This window comes from Paroedura picta, chromosome 8, assembly GCF_049243985.1.
Source record: "Paroedura picta isolate Pp20150507F chromosome 8, Ppicta_v3.0, whole genome shotgun sequence".
NCBI classification, from domain to species: domain Eukaryota; kingdom Metazoa; phylum Chordata; class Lepidosauria; order Squamata; family Gekkonidae; genus Paroedura; species Paroedura picta.
In genome coordinates, this window is record NC_135376.1 from 84,976,332 (window position 1) to 84,998,175 (window position 21,844).

General features: G+C 46.7%; 1 protein-coding gene across 3 annotated transcripts in view; it reads right to left on the reverse strand.

Annotated features, from left to right (window-relative positions):
- Window positions 1-13,457, reverse strand: part of RHOBTB1 (Rho related BTB domain containing 1) — an 80,880-nt gene extending 67,423 nt beyond the window's left edge. The window contains exons 1-3 of one of the 3 annotated variants that reach the window (XM_077350710.1): window positions 13,324-13,457; window positions 12,602-12,761; window positions 1,683-1,771 (exon numbers count right to left, since the gene is read on the reverse strand). The gene's annotated coding sequence lies outside the window, so the exon portion shown is untranslated. The remainder of the gene's footprint in view (window positions 1-1,682; window positions 1,772-12,601; window positions 12,762-13,323) is intronic. The other 2 variants (XM_077350713.1, XM_077350712.1) reach the window with 2 other exon arrangements.
- Between the last annotated feature and the right edge of the window lie 8,387 nt (window positions 13,458-21,844).

The following is a 21,844-nucleotide window of genomic DNA, read 5'->3' on the forward strand; positions in this document are numbered from 1 at the left end:
AGATTATGTGTGGTGTGAGTGCACACACAGTATTGATTATTTTTATTATTTATTGGATTTATACACCATCCCTCCCTATGTAGCAGACTTTCTCAGTAAGGGTTTCATGAAACCCTGGGGTTTCTTGATGACGCTGGAAGGGTTTCCCAAATGGGTGGAAGCTAATTTCTTAGTTACCCACCCCCAGTCCTCTTCAAACCTGCCTATTAACATGGGTGGTGATGTCACTTTCGATGATACATCATTTCTGGGGTGAGTGGCAGGGAGGCGTGGCCAGCCAACGTCACCTCAGGGCCTCATGGTGGGGGACCCCCAATTGTCCACACCCTTACCCCATAACAGAAGGGGGGAATAAAAAGAACATGCCCCCACTGCTGCTTGTACCTGCTCTGTCTGGAGCTTGAGCAGCCGACTTCACCAGTGGTGTTGATTTCCACCCAACGTTGCACAGGATGAAGGGTTATTCCTTGCTTCATCCTGGGTAGTGGTGGAAGTGGGTAGCCATTCTGGGGGCCCATTGTGGGACTTCCCCTGGTAGGGGATTACTCCATTTCTGTTTCTTAGAGTCCCTACCACTGATGAGAGGTGAAGCATAAGCCCTCCGTTGGAGAACAAGTGGATGTGATCTAATATTATTTGCTCTGCTAATTGAATGAAAAGAATGGCCCACAAGCTTACAGACTATACAAATGCATGACAAGTAACACCATGCAAGATTTTGGCTCCCCAAGAGACTACATGTATTAATGCTTCTGCTCAACATTTGTCTGCTTCACATTCCTCCCAACTGTATATTTGCGCTTCTGGCAAGGATAAAATAAATGCATGGTGTGATGCTGTAGATGCATGTGCATGCATACACATACAAAAACACAGAGGAAACAGCTCAATTCAGAAGGGATAGTTTAATGACTGCATTTCTAAAGGAGAAGGGTGGGTGGACAGAGAACCCAACAGCCCAGTTCTGGAAGACATGAGGCTTTGATCCATTCAGCTCCATGGAGTGGAGAAATGAGCTAGACCAGGGCCCAGTCTGCACACAATAGATAATGCACTTTCAGTGCACTTTAGAAGTAGATTTTCCTGTTCTGCACTGGAAAATCCAGTTGCCAAAGCACATTAAATGTGCATTATCCTATGTGTGCGGAATGGGCCCAGGAGTCCACGGACGGAGTCCGCACCTTTCCCCTCCTGCTTTAATGGACTCAGTCACAAGCTAGGGAACTGGCCGCTTCCACTGCTCCCCCTCCACCCCCCCCATCATGAGTGGGAGGAGGAGGAGCCTGCATGCCAACTCCTGCCTTAAACCAACTCCTGTCTGCCATTCCCCCTCAGTCCTCCTTGAGCCTGCCTGTTAATACGAGTGGTGACGTCACTTTCGGTGACATGTAATTTCCAAGGTGAATTGCACGGAGGCATGGCCAGCCAACATCACTTCTGGGGCTCCTCAAAGCCTGAAAAATTATTTCAGGGGGTCTTCCATAGTCAAAAATAAAAATAATAATAAAAAATCTTGAAAAGGCTGCCTGTATTGCTTCTTTTATTAAGAAGCTGTTGATGTCAAGTGGTGCACTTCTCTCCAAAGAGATGAAAGAGGTGGTTTCACCTGTTTTTGCAGGGGTGGGGGAGAGGATCTAAATAAAGGAGAACAACTTTTTTTCTGAGGGTAAGTTTCTACTCACCACTGAGGCGAGAAGAGTCTTCACAGCCATCTTAAAATGTGTTCTGAAAGGGTGCCTTCCTTAGGGGACAACTTCTCAGAGGTTCTTCCCTGAGGGAAAAGGGATAATCATCTTTACCACAAAGAGCGTGACTTTATCTTTATTTATGACTGAGACATATTGGATCAAATAGCCATAACGACAACATAGAGCTCAACCTCACAATTCAGGCAAACAATTTGCAGTAGAAATGAGTCAGAAAGTTCTAAATTGGAACAAAAGAAGCAGTGAGGAAACTCAGTGGTCAAAATACTGAGGAGACCTGGGCAAAAACTCTCACTCAGTAGTGAACTGGCTTCCTTGGTAGTCCATTCACTCTCTTACAACTGGGTCTTCATCAAAGGAGACTGACCAGAAGGTTAAAAAAGGACGTATGGGCAGAGTTCCTTGGAGGAAACGTGGGTTTAAAAGCATTAAAGAACAACTACTAGGAAGGAATCTAGTTCCAAAGAATTTCCACTGACAGCAACATTACCGAGACAATGCATTTAAAACATTCTGAGCACTCTAAAAGCACCATAGCCTTATTGATTGCAAAGCTCTCTTAGCCAAGCCATTCATAAAGCACGCATCTTGAGCATTGCATCCCACAGCGCTGCCAAAGCAGGGCTAAAGACTTATGCATGCTCACCTGGGAAAATGACCCTGCTGGCTGCAGAGTACAAACGCATAGGTCGGCACAGCACGTATCTTGCGAGACCAAGCAATTAACTCTTTGAATAAGTCACCTGGACTGTTGCAGTGGTTCATTCCCTCTATTAGCCAAGCAAGTCCCCCAAACGAGTCATTAGTAAGCGAACCCTGATCCCTGACACTGATTCAACAAGCATTAGATAGGCCACCTGAGGTCACGATTTTTCTCCTGTTTTCTACCCAAGTTAGCAGCTTTTCCCCATTTGCTTTCAAATGGTCAAGACACGAACATTCAAGTCCCTTTCTTTACAGGAAGTATAACACAAGCTGCCACCCTAGCAATCAGCTACTTTGCACTAATCAGTTATTAACTCAGTGCCTTGTTTTTCTAAGGCGGAATTCAGATCATGTTCCTTCTGCTGCGTATTGCTCACAGTTTCTCCAAGTTTTGTTCCTTTTCATCTACACAGCTCTCCATTTTCTCTCTCTCCTTGAATACTAGAAGTTGGGGGCATCCAATGGCGCTGAGGTCCAGGAGATCCAGGGCAGACAAAAAGAAATACTTCTTTACCTAACAAGGGATTAAAATGTGGAATTTGCTGCCAGAGGTTATAGTGATGGCCACAGGGAGAGTTGGCTTTTAAAGAGGATTACACATTCATGGAGGATAGCTCTATCATTGGCCACTAGCCATGGTGACCCAGAGGAATCGCCACATTCAGAGGCAGTAAACTCTGAATACCAGTGCCAGGACCCAACGAGAAGATTTCAGCCTCTGTGTTGCTGGACCTCCATGGATGGCCACGGTGTGAGACAGGATGCTGGACTAGATGGACCACTGACCCAATCCAGCAAGGCTCTTCTTGGATTCCAAGAGTGTTCCACATTCTACTGAGACTTTCCTCAAGTAACCAAAGTGGAGTGAATGAGTATGCTCAGGCGTGAGAACCAGTGTTAGATTTGGCTGTTTACCAGAGGAAAACACCCAGATGTGCAGAAATATCTGAAACATTCCAAAAATTGGGAGGGGAGCTTGGACTCCCAAAGCAAACAAGTAATGCCTGTGCTTGCACAGCTATCACAATTCAAACAAAACTGCTGACCAACATCTCACAAGATCACAACTGGTGTTACATTTGGGTATTTTATAATCAAAAATAAGGAGAGCCTGGGTAGGGGAAAACAGCATCATCAAGAGGGACTTTGAGGGCAGCAGAACAGAGGGGGAAGGTAACAACAAGACGAAGAGAATGAGGTGGAAGCAGAACGGGGCAGTGGAAGCAAGTGAGGAGAGATAAAACGGCCACTAATGGAAAGGAAAATGGCTGCCATGTGGCCAGGAAAATCCAAATTCTCCCACCCACATGGCAGCCATCCAGGTTTTGCTATGAGGTTTGGGGAAAAATAGGGTAAAACATGCTGGAATATGTACAATCTATAGTGTGCATGATTTGAAAAGATGTGAAGAATATTCTAACTGGAGCATTGCTGGAGATATGTATTTAGCACATTTAGATTAGGAACTTTTGATATTTTTCAAAAAGTCTCCTATGTCCTGATTTGGCTCATTGGAGACTTCTTTTTCCTTTAAGCACACTTCCTCTCTGCTTGCCTCCATTAACAGAAGAGAACAAATGGAATGAATGCTGAAACAACAGACAGACAATTAGAACTCTATATATCTCCTCTTTTTAATAAACTATTTTATATTTTAAAGCAACTGGGTGCTTCATCCCTCACTGCATATTTAACCTCTGCCAACAACAAGGAGGGGAACCCTATACGGTTTACAAGTGCCACATAATGCCCCAACCTGATTAACTTTGAGGCAAATAGCCTGTGTGGAAAGTACCTGCAGCAGTTTCTGTTACCATAAAAAGGTAAAGATATCCCCTGCACAAGCACCGAGTCATGTCTGACCCTTGGGGTGACGCCTTCCAGCGTTTTCATGGCAGACTCAATACGGGGTGGTTTGCCAGTGCCTTCCCCAGTCATTACCGTTTACCCCCCAGCAAGCTGGGTACTCATTTTACCGACCTCGGAAGGATGGAAGGCTGAGTCAACCTTGAGCCGGCTGCTGGGATTGAACTCCCAGCCTCATACCTGGCCTGAAACTCAACCAAAAGAGGTCTTCATAATCAGTTTAATCTAAAATTTACTTGGAACCGAATAGCCACTATCTCGGCTTGAATATCCTGGACAAAAACAGGATATAGGCAAGATGAGATTCTATAATTGTTTAGATCCTTGGTGGAGATCTAGAGAATTCTTCAATGGAGGCTGTACCATGACCTCCTGAAGGGCAATAGGCACAATCCCTTCTCTCACAAAGCGTCCTTGACCACTGCCTTCATAGGGCTGTGACAGACAGAGCAGTAAATGTTTACCCCAGTAACACAGGAGACAATGAGAGGAGTTAAACCAGCCAACCGGAGCTGTATGGCAGGAGATAGGGTTAACCTCTGACTCTTGGTGTTTAGACAGCAGGTAGTTTGGAAAGAGACAGGGCTGTTTGACAAAGGGCTACGTTAAACAGGACAACAATACAGCAGAGGAATTACTGTCCAAGAAATGACAGGATTACCGAATTATAGCTTCATACTATGGATTAACTTCCCCTTCCCCCACTCTCTGGACATCTGCTGTATCAACTTCCCTATTCTTGTTCTCAGTCAATATTTATCTCAATTAGCACTTCCTATTTAATGAACTTTGCTCTTTAAAAAAAAAACCTAAACCATCTTGGTCCTAACAGTTAATCCTGATACAACATTTATCAATACAGGCCTGGGTGGGTTCATATCCAAGAATGGATTCTGCTTCCAGAACCCTTTTTTTAAATTCCTGCTTAAATTCCCCAGTGCAAGGTGGGTAAATTGTGATAGAAAATCACAAGAAACCATTATACTGATCATACTCCCTCAGCCTTCTGTTACAAACAAAGAAGGGCACGGATTCAGCCACAACGCCTCTCCAAGTAATTTTCTGACCCCACTCGAAAGCTCACGCCTTGAATAAATCTTTGTTGGTCTTAAAGGTGCTACTGGACTCTGATTTTATTGTGCTACTTCAGACCAACACAGCTACTCATATGAATCAGAACTTGACCAGACTGTAATACAAGAACTTCCAGGGACTGATTTGTCACTACAGCCAAAGCCAGCAGGAATAAAAGCCAAGTTAAACGCAAAACACCTCAAACATTTATCACAGGATGTTACCAAAGTTTGTAAGGATACAATATTGAGGGCTAATTTCAGGAGCCCTCTCACAACCAACAGCTGAGCCAGATGGTGATATACATAAGCTACGTTGACCATGAGGCGCAACTAATATTGTGATGGGGCAAGCAGCCAAGGCATGAGTAGATTCTGTGCCAACCATGTCCGTCCCACTGGAAGCAACTGTACTGCTTGAGGAATGCACAGACATCACTCTCTGTGGATTAGAAGACTACAGAACGCATCTTCCCAGCTTCACTGAGGCCGGTCCTCTCTCAGTTGAGAAGCCACAAACAACAGCAGAGCCTGGCCACGGCTAGGGCCATGTGGGTCACGCCTCCAAGGGAGGCATGGATCAAAAGGAACCCCAGGAACAGTCACAGATACCAAGGGCAGCATCTAGTCCTGTAGCACCTTAGAGAGGAACCACTGCAGAAGGAAGGTGCCTCTGCGAATTCTGCTTGTGAAGAAACACCGGGAGAGATGTTTGGGCCCCTGCCCCAAAGCAGACTGGGACACACCACCAAGGTTGAGCATTCTCACAGAAGCTGGTGAGGGTGTTTACCTCATGGGTGAGGAGCTTGACTGCAAGCGCAGCAGGTAAATTTGAGGAGTGTGGCCACGTCTTCTAAGGCCCTGAGTGTGTGAGCCATCACAATTACAAACAGTTCCAGAACACAAAGAATATGGCACCCATATTCTCTGAGTGGGTAGGGAGAAGGACAGGAATAACAGGAACTGAGTGGGGGATGAAAACAGGGGGCAACTCTCTGCTCCCCATCTTTGCTTTCCCAGCAGTCCTTTGACCAGTCCTCTACTGGCTCCTCTGGACCAGGGGTAGTCAACCTGTGGTCCTCCAGATGTCCATGGACTACAATTCCCATGAGCCCCTGCCAGCATTTGCATATTTAACCTCTGCATTTGCTGGCAGGGGCTCATGGGAATTGTAATCCATGGACATCTGGAGGACCACAGGTTGACTACCCCTGCTCTGGACCACAGATTGTCTGCTGCAGCCAAAAGATGGGGATTCAGTTACGGGCTCTTATTTTGCACCTTCAGACCATGCAAATGTAATTCTAGCAATTATCCATGTGAGACAAAGATACTCTTTGAATATCTCAATACATAAATCCACATACACCAAGCTAGGACTGGGTTCCAAGTCCATTATATACACAGCAACCTAAACCAGCAGGGGTGGCCAACCTGTGGCTCTCGAGATGTGCACGCAGTACAATTACCATTTCAGGGGATCCCCAGCTCCCGCCTGGAGGCTGGCATCCATACCCATTTTCACCTCTAGGCTTCACTTCTGTTACTTGCTCTACACTGCTCTCCCCTTATCCTTGGCCTGGAAATTACAACTGGTACAGAACACTACTGCTGGGGTCCTCACAGGGACATCTTGGAGGGCCCACATCCAGCTGGTGCTGAGGCAATGAACTGGTTGCTGTTTGCGTCCCAGATCAAGTTTAAGGTTTTGGTATTGACCTTCAAGACCATGCAAAGTCTGAGCCCCACGTATCTGAGGGATTGCCTATTGCCTTATGCCACCTGCAGGGGCTCCGGGTAAATGTAGTGTGTGAATACCTGGAGAGCCACAGTTTGGCCACCCCTGCAAATGTGTGGGTGTAAATAGCTGTCACAGCTGAGTTATGGTGACCCCCCAACAAGGGTTTTCAAGGCAAGTGAGAAGCAGAAGTAGTTCGTCTTTGCCTTCCTCTGCAGAGTCTTCCCTGGAAGGCAAGTAGCTTCTGAGATCTGATGAGATGGGGCTATATCATGCCACCTTCCCTCCTAGATTATGGAATACCCTTTTTTTGTTATATATAAAGAATTTACAAAAAAATTGAAGAAAATAAATGAAAAACCGGCTAGCAAAGCAAATATATTGTTACACAAGGGAGAAATAACATAGCACTGTCTTAAGAAACAGTAGGGTCAATCCCCATCACATTATCAATTATACTTGGTCGTAACCTAAAAATTAATACTAGCTATCTTTCTTAAGAGAGTCCAAGTAATAACACCATTGTTCTTCGTACTCTTCAAGTGGATTCTTATTAACCATGTTAGTAAGTCTTGCCATTTTTGCTAGGTCTGCTCATTTGTCTAGCTATAGAGAAGTAGTTGGAGACTCGGTCGCTTTCCAGTGCTTCGCCCACACCAACCACGCGGCCGTAGTTGCATGAAAGAAGAAGGTTCTGGAAGAACTCAGTAAAACCCTTTTGTATGGGGGGGGGGGAATGTAATAATCTGAAACTTAACTCTTAACTCTGATATTAACTTAACTTAATATCAGCAAGGGCACAGTGCTACTCTGTCCACAGTTTGTGCAGTTAACCAACAGCAGGCTCACGCAAGGTTTACCCTTGACTAATATTGCTCAATATGTTGTCCAAGCATTTTGTACTTTGCCACCCTCAAAATGTTGCTGAGGCAATGCTTTCGGAGCAGCAAAATAAGTCCAGAGCAGGAAGGCTTAGAAAATACAAATATTACTTTTAAAAATCTTAGTATGTTTGCCTAAACGGTTATTAGGCATTTTTATTTAGTCAGGGAAACCAACTGCTTAAACGGAGGGCATTTCCTTCCATGAGCATATTTAAAGTGAGACCAGCTGGGTCAGGGAAGCGACAGTCATCTCACGGCTGCAATGGGCTAGGAAAACCAAGCCCTTTCTAGCTTCTATGAGTTTATTCTGCCCTATAATATAGACATTGAAAGTACCAGACGATGATCCAAGGAAGTGGTGTATCAAATTTCCATTACGAGAGCTCTAAAAGATTAATGAAAGTGGGGGGGAGTGCAAGGTTATATATTGTTTATTCTATTTCCATACATTTGTATCAGCTAGAAAACAGCATGTGAGATATTGAAGACTTGTATACCTTTCTTCCCTCGCAATTGCGTCATGTAATGGACATGACAAAGCACCTTGGCCTAAATTAACAACACGGTCTACAAAATGTCATTCGGTATTCTAAACAGGATATAATTCTAAATAGAATGTGACGTATGTAGCAACCAACAATTTTACTTGGATGTGTGTGGCAGTAATTCAGAGCCTCATCATGAGCTAATTTTATGCATCAGGCATCACTCAGTTTCTGTAATATTTCAGAGGTTTATTGGTTTTTATATTACTGACAATATAACAGTACAATATACAAGTCACTGAAGCTGGAGACTGTTCCTCGTCCCCAATATACTGATTTCATGACCGGCACATGCTTGTACGGCTGCTTTGTTCTTCACAACACAACTTATTGGCTGTGCCCCCTTTGTCTAGGGCCAATGTGGTGTAATGTTTAGAGCAGCCTCTCACAATCTTTTTACCATAGAGAAACCCGTGAAACATTCTTCAGGCTTCGAAAAACCCCGGCAGTCATGTCAGCAGGCCACACCTTTCTGCCACACCCCTGGAAGTCACATGTCACCAGATGTGACCTCACCCTGACCCTCCCATCGGATGTGACATCACCAGGCCACTCCCACAGCGCCTGAAGTGATAGCACAGAAATATTTTCAGGTGATTTGTAAACAGAACCATACCTGCACTCTGGGCTGCCTACCAGTTTTCTTCACCAAAGAGAGCCTGCAGAAACAGGGCCAGAGTACCACCACCTCATAGTTAAGTTAAAATGAAAGTACCTCACTGGAGTCCAGTCACTACCACGTGTGATAAGCCATGGCCACCATGGGTTTATATTGCTGGGGTCCGTACCTCTTTCAACCCCCTTCACGACCATCACTGGCCATTTTTGGAGGGAGGGGCAGGTTGACATGACCATATATGGTCATTTCACCCAATACATGTTTTAAAAATTAAAAAAAATATTAAAATTAATTAACTCCCATTAGCAAAACCCTTCCAAGAACACCATGGAATCCCAGGATTTTATGAATCCCTGGGTTAGAGTGTCACACTAGGATCTGGGAGACCCAGGTTCAAATCCCTCCTATGGGAGCTTTCTGGAATACCTTAGGCCAGTCAAACACTCTTAGCAGAACACCTCCGTCACAGGATTAATGTGAAAATAAAATGGAAGGGGAAAATTCTCAAGCCACAATTCACGTGGTAGTTTCAATGTGTTTTATGTTTTGATACTTTAAATTATGTAATTTTATATGGATATGTGGTGTTCTAAGAGCCTCTTGTGGCGCAGAGTGGTAAGGCAGCAGACATGCAGTCTGAAAGTTCTGCCCATGAGGCTGGGAGTTTGATCCCAGCAGCCGGCCCAAGGTTGACTCAGCCTTCCATCCTTCCGTGGTCGGTAAAATGAGTACCCAGCCTGCTGGGGGGTAACCGGTAATGACTGGGGAAGGCACTGGCAAACCACCCCGTATTGAGTCTGCCATGAAAACGCTGGAGGGCGTCACCCAAGGGTCAGACATGACCCGGTGCTTGCACAGGGGATACCTTTACCTTTTACAGAGAGAAAGGTTGACTTAAGTGAAATGGCTTCTCTGGAAGGATCACAGCTGAAGTGTAGAAGGCAACCACATTTACTGAAAATGCTTCCATGGCAGAAATGGAAAGAGTTGAGTTTTTCCCTCTTAAGCCTCAATTTTTACATTGGCTTTACAGACTGCCTAAAGTTAATTTCGTTCCTTTCACAATATTTATTTCCTAGGGACCATTTTTGCCTGTTACACTGATCCTAAATAGGTTTATACAGAAATAATACCTACTCAGATCACTCAAGATTAACTAAGCAAGTGTGCTTCAGGATTACAACTGATGTATATCCAAAGAGTTTCACAAGTTTACACAACTTGTGGACCCAAGGCCATGTACAAAGCTGTGCTACAAGCACACCAACAATGTAGCCACACAATGTGTCATCTCATTGATAAGGCAAAATCCACACTCCACAATAGCATTCAAACAAGCAAAAGGCACTTCAATGTTACACATTCTTCTAAGTGTGCAAATACTCTAATTTCCGCTGGCAGCCCATTCCTGAGGACCACAGAAGAAGCACCAGAATGGACCCACCACAGAACAATCCCCTTTGTGGGAGGGAAGAGGTGCAAGAGAAGAACAGAATTGTTCCACAGGCTCATTCAAAGACAAGCTTGGGGGGGGGGGGCAGGGGAAAGAAGGAAGATAAAGAGGAAGATGAGGAGGAGTAATAGCAAGTGGGATTTTATACTCCACTTTTCACTACTTGAAGGAGTCTCAAAGCGGCTAACAATCACCTTCCATTCCTCTCCCCACAACAGACACTCTGTGAGATAGTTGGAGCTGAGAGAACTGTGAATGACCAAAGTCATCCAGCTGGTTACATGTGGAGGAGTAGAGAATCAAACCTGATTCAGTCCATCACCCTTAGCCACTTAACCAAGCCACCCAAAGATCAAAGCCACAACAAATTGAGCCCAGCAACCAATAATCCGCCAACACCAGCATTACAAAGCAGGCATCACACTGTCCTTTCCAATTAAAAAAGGTGGGTCTCCATGCTCTGAATTAAACTGTCCAGGTTCCTTCAAGGGTAGCCCCTCCTAAATGGCATTGCAGTAATTTAGCCCCACAATTACAGTAGCATAGTTCTACAAAACCAGAGCAGCTGACTGGAAGAGAAGAACCAGTCTCAGAACCAGACAAAATTGAACAAAGCCATTTTACAAAACAGCACAAAACTGCCCTTTCAGTGACAGAGGTGGGTCCCAAGTACTAGTAAGTTCTTGACAGAGCAAGCCAGAGTCAGAACTACCCAAACCAAGCTGATCATTACAATTTTATTCCTATGAAGCATTTTGACCAACTTTTCCCCAGCATTTTGACCAACATTTACTCTATCTTTCCTAAATTCAGATTCAGTTTCTTCTCTCAGTAACCACCGGATCACACTGTCAGTCCAGTGCAAGAACTTGCTTGGGAGAAAAACTCCTGAATGCATTAGGTCTCATATTCCAAGCACAGGCCATGATATACAGTTCTAACCAATGTATATTATCTTGTGGTCCAGTCTTTATTCTGAGTTCTAGTAGCCTCGGCATTCTTTAGTGAGCTACAGGAAAGGCCCCCAAGGGAACAGCTGTTCGCTATATTTCATTTGCTTTCCCTCAACAGCTTCCCAGACACTTGGGAAATACTATAACCCAGCCAAAATTAAACACTTCAAAATAATGTGTGCATTACTCAAGCCTCTTCCAAAGAAATCAGTCAATTGAGCTTAAATGTCCTTAACTTTAACTAAATCATGTGCACCCATCCCTACTCACGCATCTTACACTCTCCTGAATAACTGGAGGGCTGAAGGAAAAGAGATTGAATAAATGAGGACAAACCCCTGGGGAACAAATGCCGAAGTTGAAGAATAAGTGCCAGTTTTAAAAAGGGAAATAAAAGACCAGAGAAGCACTTAGTGTGCATCAGGGTACCGCCTGGGCTCCAGGATACATGTAGCAACAGTAAAGGAAAAGGTATTGGAGCATGTGCAGAGCACTGTTCTATCACTGACAGCTTTACCCGATCTGGATTGAAGGGCAGGGCTTCTAGGGGCAAACAAGAAGGTGTTTCTTTTCAAGCAGAAGCGTTACAGTTTTCTGGGAATTAGGTTTAACATCTAAACCTGATAGCTGTAGAAGAACAGCAGAGAGAAGACCAGATTTTAAGAAGGATTTGAAGAACTGCTTCCCTCCCCATATGCTGTTTTGTGAGCATTCTGTGACAGCATCTTCCTTCCACTGATTGCCAGAGCTAATGAGCGATAAACGCTCACAAGATCACTTTCCTGAACTGTACCTTACCAGCAGGGCAGGAGCTAAAACTCGTGGCCTGCCGGGTGCAGGCAAGAAGAGAAAGCAGCTGCAAGGGCAGACAAAAACCTGACTCCTGCATGCCCCTGAAAAGTGCTTTCGGGATGTTTCCCTGATGCTGGTGCAGGCAGGCAGCAAACCCAGCAGCCGTTTTCAACGTGCCTGTCTCAGGTTTCCGACCGGTCCACCAGCCTTCCTGCATAAAACATACCCCAGCCCTCCTTTCCTTTGCAAGGCACGCTGCAGTCTCACCCAAAGAGCTGCACTTTCAGATCCGCGGCGGGAGGGGGGCGCCGGCAGGGGCCACCACATCGCGGTCTGGAAGCATCCGAGGCAGGAGCCGCCCCATCGCTGCCTGCTGCAGGAGCGCGTCCGCTTCTCCCCGGTTTCCGCCGCTCTTCTCTGTCTCTCTCTGCACACAAAACCAGCGGGACACAAAAGGAAGCGTCAAGTTTCCCCCGGCTCTTGTGCGCCTCCGTCGCTCCGCCCCTGAACTTCTCACCTCAGGGAAGGAGGATTTCCCGCCCCGGGCTTCGCGCGCCCCAAAGGATTACCCCCAATTAAGCCGGCCGCAGGGACGCCTTTCTCCCCGCGCCTCGGGTCGCCCGGCCTCGGGGAGAGCGCGAAGAAAGGCGCCCGGCGCCCCAAGCACCTTCCTGCACCCCCGTCGAAGCGCTCCGAAGCGCCGGCGCGGGAGGCGAGCGAAGGCTTTCGCGAGGAGAACCAGCCAGACCCCTCCCCGCCCCCAACTCGCGAGGGGAAAGGGACGGAGAGCGGCCGCCTGCCTCCGCCTGGAAGGCTTGGGGGGTGGGGGTGGGAGGGAGGGGGAGGTTGCTCTGCAGAGGCACGAGCATCCCCGCGCGCCGCTTCTTCGCCCCTCCCTTCCCGCCCAGGTGCCCCCTTGCCCCGCTCAACCCCCCCCAGGCACGAGGGGAGCTGCGGCCGCGCGCGCGCGCGCGCTTTGCGGGACGCACCGAAACTTCTGAGGCGTCTTTGGCACCTTGGCAGGAGCGGCGCCGCTCACAGCTCCGTCCGCCACGGCTTCTCTCGCCCTGCCTGCCTGCCCGTCCGTCCTCCCTTCCTTCGCTGCTTCCCTCCCCAGACTGGGCCGGGCGGCACAGGAGCCGTCGGGTCACGTGAGCCTCTCTCCGGCCGCCCACAGCGGCTGTCTGGCCGGGGCGGAACGGGGGGGGGGGGGAGAGAGGATGCTGCTCCTGAGAGAAACAGGCTGGTGGGACGCGCCTCCCCCATCCCGAGTTCTCCTAAAAACAACAACAACAAAGACACCCCCCTAGTTGTTGTTAGGGTCCCACAGACAGTGCCAGTCGCAATGCCCCTAAAGCTAGGTCAACGTTTGGGTGACATTGCCCAGAGTATTTGGTGCAAAGAGGTCTTATTCCTGTCTGAGAAGGCAACTGCCACCTCAACACGCCCACTGACTTGGTGTGTATGTGTTTGATAACGGGGAGAAAGTTTAGGGCCGCTATAATTTATTTCATTGGTTTGATAATATCTGACATTTGTTTTTCAGCCTGCCTTGGAGAAGCTGGGGGAGGTGTATTCAGCTGTCCTTTCACTTTGCCTTCACAGCAGTACTTTGGGGTGGGAAATACCTGGGGATTTGGGTAGAGCCAGGGGAGGGCAGCCTTCGGGAAGGGGAAGGGCCTTGGCGGGGTACAGTGTCCTGGAGGCCACCCTTCAAAGCAGCCATTTGATCCAGGGGAACTGATCTCTGTAGTCTGGAGATCCATTGTGATTCCATGAGCTTTCCAGGGCCCAGCTGGAGGTTGGCAACCCGAGGTGGCTTAGGCTGTGAGAGAATTATTGGCTCCTGTAGTTTATTGGGACCGTGGCTATGATGGATATGAAGCATTGCCTCAGCTTGCCTAGATCTGCCACACCACACTGGTTTGGGCAGAAACACCACTGAGATATGGGGTTTTCTTCTGGGTAAACAGACCCAGGGCTAGGCAGGTGAAGCTTTTCCCACTGCTGTATCTTCATGCAAAGTTTTGTAAAAACAAAAACTGGCCCAGTTCCTGTTCCTTGAGCAGCAGCTTGGCACACAGATTTTAGCAGGTGAATATTTCTCTTGGCATGCAGATTAAAGTGTTGGGGGAAACCTCACCTGCTAAATGTCTGCGTGCCAAGCTGCAGTTAAAGGCGTTGGAACAGAGCCAGTTTTAAAAAAATAACAAGCCAACATGGAGATAAAGTCATAGAAAGAGCCTGTAGTAGCCCATGCAGTTTCGCCTGCTTGCCGGGGATGTCATTTACTGTCTGGGGCCAGGGAAATTGGCGAACACACAGTTCAATTTCAGTCAGAACCCAAAAGAGGGGAAAGCTGAAAGAGGTATGATGCCTACTCTGACATGGGACTCAATCCCATTGAAGCCAATGAAATGTATTCCCACCACTGCTATAGCCTCCATCGCTGCTGCTTTTTCTTTGACAAGGTTCCTGAGCCCTTCCATTAACTCTTGTACAGTGGTGAAAAGCAGGGGTAGTCAACTGTGGCCCTCCAGATGCTCATGGACTACAAATCCCATGGGAACTGTAGTCCGTGGACATCTGGAGGGCTGCAGTTTGACTACCCTGGTGAAAAGCATCATGGCAACCCCCAGGAGTTCTCAAGGCAAGAGAAAGAGAGGTGGTTTGTGATTGTCTGACTCCACAGAGCAGCCCTGTACTTCCTTGGTGGTCTCCCATCCAAGGACTAACCTGGACTGACCCTGCCTAGCTTCCAAGAGTAGGTTACCCCGGGCTATCCGGCACCTGTCTCATGCATCCTTTTCCAAACTTTTAACCATGGAGGAACCCCTAAAGAAATATTCAGGCTTCAAGGAACCCTCTGAAGTGGTGACCTGCCCCTTCAGAGAAGTGGCCATGGGAGTTAGATGCAGGAGCCAGCCTATCAATCAATAGATCTATTTCCATTGTGGAGAAAGAGACTAGGCCTATGGAGCCATGCGTGAGGTGGGCTCCAGTGATATTTAGTGATGCCAGCAGCCACCCAAACACCTGGGAAAGGCTGCGTAGCTCTTTGGGAACTCTGGCATAATCTTGCCATGGAGGAAATGCCAGTGACTTGTTCTGTTCAGACAATGCCCCTCCCCGTGTAGGAAGATGTTTGTGTTCCAGAGGCACAGGGAGCTTAGGCAGGATGTCTGAAGGCAAAGACTGGGCACTCTCTTCAGGTGGTCCAAACTAATCATGGGAAAGGGAAATGGAACCCAGGGGTGTGTCCTATCTCCTTGCTGGGACTCACCCTGGTTTGTCGAGAAAACAGGCGGCAACTAAATTGCATGGATCTTTGGTTGGGTCAATTTGAGAGGGGCTTTCAGTGCCCACGGAGGGTCTTCTCCACTGGCCAGTTTCTTTTGGCCCCCTCTTCGAGTGATGTCAACAGCCATCCATACTTGTAGGAAAGGCCGCATAACCCCTGAGAGCAGAGCTCTCATGTAACCCCAGGTGGGATCCTGGTAGGGAATCCCTAGCCTAGTGAGTGGAAACTCCTCCAGAAGGGAGGTTGAAGTACCCTTCCTGGAAAGTGTCTCTCCCTGTATTTCAGCTAGTCACACAGTTTTATCAAAAGGCACAAGAGCAGACACAAAAATGTCAGCCCTGTAGGACGGTGTATGTGAGGAAACTGTTGTCTTAACCCCATTTACAAGAGATGCCTTTCTCCATATTTTTACAATTGAGAACTTCCTGAAAGATTTTTCAGGCTTCAAGAAACCCCAGAAGTGGTGCAATTGTGCAGAAAATGGTGGGAAACATAGCTGTGGACATGCCCATCCAGGACCCCTCTCCTTCCCACCCCCTCCAGCCCCATCATTGGCCATCTGGGGGTCAACAGGACTATATATGGTCATATCACTCCATAAATGTTTAACAAATGTTTAAACAAAAATAAAATAACTCCCACCCATTCAGGGCCATTAAGAAACCTCAGGGCTTCACAAAACACTGGTTGACATTTTGGGAGGAGGGGCGGGTCAACATGATCATATATCACATCGCCCAATAAACGTTTAACAATTTTAAAAAAGAAATATGAAAAATTAACTTTTTGGGTCATATCTCCTGATAAATGTTTATCCAATTTAAAATGCCTAAAAAATTAATTAACTCCCACCCATTCTGGAAACCAAGGGCTTTCATGAAACCCTGGTTGAGAAAGCCTAGAGAAATGTTTCCCGTTTGCCTCCCAATGATATGTGCTTAGGGCATAGGCATTAGTTCTTTTTCAAAATGGGTTTTTCTGCATAGGGGAGGGCCTGTTTTATGAGCGTGACTAATCCCCTTTAAAACCAACGGGAATGCAAGGTTATCACATTCTGCAGTGCAAACTCAAGTGGCACCTTTATAGAACTTCCTGGACCTTCCACATCACAAGGTTTGTCACGAGAAATGTCATCTTGCCTTGTAAAAAGCAGCTTAAAGGGGAGAGGAACCACTGGAGACAGAAGACTGGGCAGGGCACTGACAGGCATCTCCCTAAAGGGATAGTTACACAGCAGCCAAACGGTGTGTGTGTGTGGAGGTGCCCCCACAGTATAGCCAGGTGCTGCTGGAGCTGTATCTGTGGGCAGGCAGGAGCAGTGCAAGTCACAAGTGAAGGAGGCCAAGCAAAACATCTGTCACTGGCAGGCAGAGAGTGGCAGGCCACAGAAACCACGCTCTTCCTCTGCCCCACACATCCCGTAAAGAGACCAGCTCCTGTTACAAAGCCCCAGGCATTTGCCCATTGAGAGGAGAGTGTCGGCTGTCAGCCCTGCAGTGGCACTGCATGGAGAGCACACAGGGCCCCAGGAGAGGCTGATGACAGACAAGGATGTGGGTGTGAAGATGCCCCCCCCCCCCATTCACCACTGGCTGCAGTGTCCAGCAGGGTGCCCATGCTTTCGAGGGCATTTCTGTGCCAAACCATGTGCAACCCAGCTGGAAGCACAGCCAAAGGAGGGGCAGGGGATTCTGGGTGGGCCTGGAGAGTCAGACAGGTCTCCCAGGAGCCTGTCAGTTCACCCCTGACCCTTACCCACGTCTCTTACCATGGCAAGAAGCCCTTCCAAGGTGTCCAATAGCTGCCATTACAGATGCCTCCAGCCCCTCCACCCATTGATGCCCCCTGGAAAAGGCCTCCTGCTACTAGGGTTGGCCGCTTCGGCGTCTGAGGCGGCTGTTCCTGCCGGAAGCAGCTAGTGCTGCAGCGTTGGCTGCTTCGGGCAGGAACGGCTGCCTCGGATGCCGAAACACACAACCCTACTTGCAACAGCTGTCCAGTTGCTCTCACTCCGTTGCTGCCCACATGGAGGAAAGGGTGTGCAGTGTTGTCTATACCACATGCAGGTCCCAGCAAGGGGCAAGAATTCCCTCCTTCCTCTGCCCCCTATACTGGCCCAAACCTGGGGAGAGGTCATCCACAAAAGGTGGGCTTTGTGCTCTCTGTGGCACATTCCCGCAGTGCTTCCCCAACGGTGCTAGGCACCCTGTCTTTGTTGTGTCTGCCACGGAGGGGTGTGTGCACCCCCTCTAATTCCACATGGCAAAGGGAACTGTCTGCTTGCATTCCGTACTGTGGTCCCCACCTCTGGAATTCTGGGATGAACTCCTAGAACCATTTGTAGAGTGGGGTGTTGTGATTGGGTCCAGAGGTGGGGCACTGGCAGAGCAGGAGTGTTGATTGGATGTGCACTTAGTCAATATCCTTAATTGCTTGGGGCCCATGGGCATAGCTACAGCTGTGTGTGGTGGTGGGGGGGGGGGAGTGAATTTGAAGTTACCATGGCTGTCAGTGAACTGAAAAGCCATTTTTGCTGGTACAGCTTTGAGCCTGCTCCGAGGGCTTCCCATGCTGAAATCACTTTGAAAGACGCCTAAGTGCTGTCATGTCCCCTGGAACATCTGCATTTATGCCATTGGTGGGTTTGTTCCCTTGCTCTGCTGGTGTGCCTCTACAGCACTCCTATGCCAGTAGAGCCCTGTGCCAGCGTAAACTGCCCTTATACTGGCATAACTCTGAGCCGTCAGGTCTGTATTCCAGTTCACACACAAGCCTTAGGATTGCTATGCTTGTGAGGACAGGCTCAACAGAATTGCCTCCTCACAGATTAAACACAGGAGTTATTGTTTGGGGACAATCTAGAATCATGACAGGCTGAGACTTGTGCGATGAAATCACAAGACTCAGGTCTTGCCTGGTTAGACAATTATTTTTGGTTGATAAGCCTAGGGAATAAATATAATAAGTGCCATAAGGAACGATCATTTTTTAAAAAGTCATTCACTTACTGATCTTAGTTATTTGGCATTAACTGCCTTTAACAGCCTCTTTTGGCACTTTAAAGACTATCAAAACAGAGTGCAATCCTAAATGGTTTTCTAACTGAATTTGGAGGACTTAGTGTTGGGATGTGCAAGATCTGTAGTTTGCATGATCCAGAACCAAATGATATATGTCCAGCCGAGGGTGTCAGAGAAGATTTGTCTTTAGCATAGCTCAGGAACTTCCTGATGTTTTTGAAATAATGTTTTCCAGTTAGTTCTTTGGAGATTTCCTTCTCCTTTGAGCACACTTCCTCCCTTCTTGCCTCCAGAATAAATGCAGAACAGTTAGACTAACAAATTGTCTGTCATTTTATACCAAGTTGCTTCTCTTCTAAATAAAACTATTGTCTTCTTTAAGTGACCTAGTGCTGGGCTCCTCTTTGCAAATTTAAACTCTGCCAACACTTAGCAGGGTGCAACTCCATTTAGGAGTTTGTTGATATTGTTGCATAACCTTTCCTCAGCCAGAGCCCCTCTTTGTCAATTGTTTTCAAAGAGGTTTACCTCCAAGTAATTGCAGTTCAGAGTGCAGCCTGATCCTATGCAAGCCATGCGCCATATGTGTGCATAAGGCTGCAGTTCCAAGGATGTTGTTACAAGTTTCATGATGTATGGGTTACATAGATAACAGAGTTCTGTTAGATCCCTCTCAGCCCCACCTACCTCACAGGGTGTCTCTACAACTGGTTCAAAATGTAGCTGCTTGAGTTCTCTCCCAAACATCCCATATTACATCCCATATGGAGATCCCATATACACCGATCCTCCAGCAGCTGGATACTAATTAATCACCAGATCAGGTTTCAGATGCTGGTGCTCACCTTAAAGGCCACGTGTGGTCAGGATCTTGCATACCTGAAGGACCCTATGCTTGTCTATTCAAGAGCAACTCATTCTATCATTTCCAACACCTGGTAATTTTTGGCCCCAAAGAAATCCACCTGGCTTCAGCCAGAGCTTTCTCATTCGCAGCCCCAACCTGTTGGGACGAGCTCTCCAACAAGATCAAGGCCCTGTCGGAACACAAGCAGTTCCAAAGGGACTGCAAAATCAAGCTCTTTCAGCAGGTTTTTGGATAAGACAGCAATGAGGACCTCCAAAATCGACCCAACCACCAGGAAACTGTAACACCGACACCAAGTACATCCCTCTCATTAGGCTGTTCTTTGTTAGCTGTTGTCTGTTATTATGGGGCCAGCAGTAAATGGTGGGGTGGAAGCCATTGATCACTGGCACTGACAGTTTTATTTCTCATACATAGGTATGTATGTATTTGTGAACTACAACTGAATTCGAGCGGTCTGATTGGCTGGTTTAGCAAATAATTATCATATGGCTGTATTTGGATGCTGTGACACAGTTTACTAATGTAACAGGATTAACTTTTGTTTATATAGTCTGAGGAAGAGGGCTTGCACTCGAAAGCTCACGCCTCGAGTAAATCTTTGTTGAAGGTGCTATTGGACTCTGATTGTATTCTGTTAGTTAACTATGACTGTTATATTTCCTTGTTGTAATTGGTTGCAAATGTTCTATCTACACTGCCCCGAGACATCACAGTGAGGGGCGGTATATAAGCTGAATTTATATATATATACTGAATGAGAGAGAGGGAGGGAGAGGGACTGCTTTGAGATTACTTCTGCTAGTAGATATTGAGGTATAAACACCAACACCTGTTTGTGTAGCACTCTCAATATTTAGAGCAGGGGTAATCAAACTGCGGCCCTCCAGATGTCCATGGACTACAATTCTCAGGAGCCCCTGCCAGCAAATGCTGGCAGGGGCTCCTGGGAATTGTAGTCCATGGACATCTGGAGGGCCGCAGTTTGACTACCCTTGATTTAGAGCATTAGCATATATTATTGTTACAGCAGCCCTGTGATTCACATGAGTAGTTGTGTTTGTCTCAAGTAGCCAACAAAGTTTAAGTCCAATGGCAACTTTAAGACCAACAAAGTTTTATTCAAGATGGAAGCTTTCATGGGCAAGCACACTTCAACAGACAATGAAATAGAAGTACAAGACCACCTTTATAAACAGAGACTGGGCCATGAGTTAGTACACAACAGAATGAAGATTTTTACCAGATCCACACTTACATCTTGAAGAAAACTTTGTTGGTCTTAAAGGTACCATTGGACTCATGCTTCGTTCTACAGCCCTGTAAGGCAAGCTGTAAATGAATTATAATATTTACATGAAGAATAAGATAAATATACATTTTCAGCTATCCTCACCTGCTAAGATAAGTATTTGAGCTCAGATTTTCTTTATTTTGCAGTACACCAAACCACCAGGAACCAACATCTTCCCTGAGAGTAAGTAAGCAGGCTGCAGCTGAGAACACCAAATGACAGGGAGCAAACTTGCCCCAAATTGCTGGGCTCCCCAATGTCTTGGTCGTGCAGATTTTCCCTAGTTAGTACCAACTGTCACAACTTAAATAGTAAGGGTACTTAAAATGAGATCTGTAATAGTGCTCGCTTGTTTGAAGTAATCAGTTGGAAAACGTGTCATCTTTTTTGCCATCTTCCAAATACCAGGGAAATTGATCTCAGTCACAGAAATGAATGAGGCCCACAGAGAACCAAACCTGCTCTTCCATATAGGACCAGCCTTGTTCAGTGCCTTGGTGGCATTGGTGTGTGACTAGAAGACAAAGAGATGCTACCATTGGCTTTTATTATTTATATTATTATTATTATGCCTAAGGCCTCTCCCAGGTCTTTTCCATACAGGGATGGGCTTGCAATTTAATAGTGTTATATCAATTGAGAGGTAATGGTGGTGTATCAATATACCCTTGGACCACTATGTGTATTTGGCTCTGTGAATTCTCAGCTTTCACTTGTTTACCAAAGAAGCCTTCAGTATCAAAAGCAGAGAGATGCCTTTTCCCTCCTATCTCCTCAACAAAAAGGGATAGAGTTTAAAAAAGGAAAGAAAGCTGAGAATTCACACGATAGATGTTATAATGGTATATTGATAGATGGTGATTTAAAAAGAAAATGGAAAAATGCTCTGGTGACATGGGAGAGGAAATGACTGTTGCATGGAAAATGGCTGCCATGCAGAGGGAGCCAGAAAAATCTGAACTTTTCTACCTGTACTGCATTCATTTAGGCTTCACTGAGATCTTTCCCAGAAACCTAGAAGCAAAGC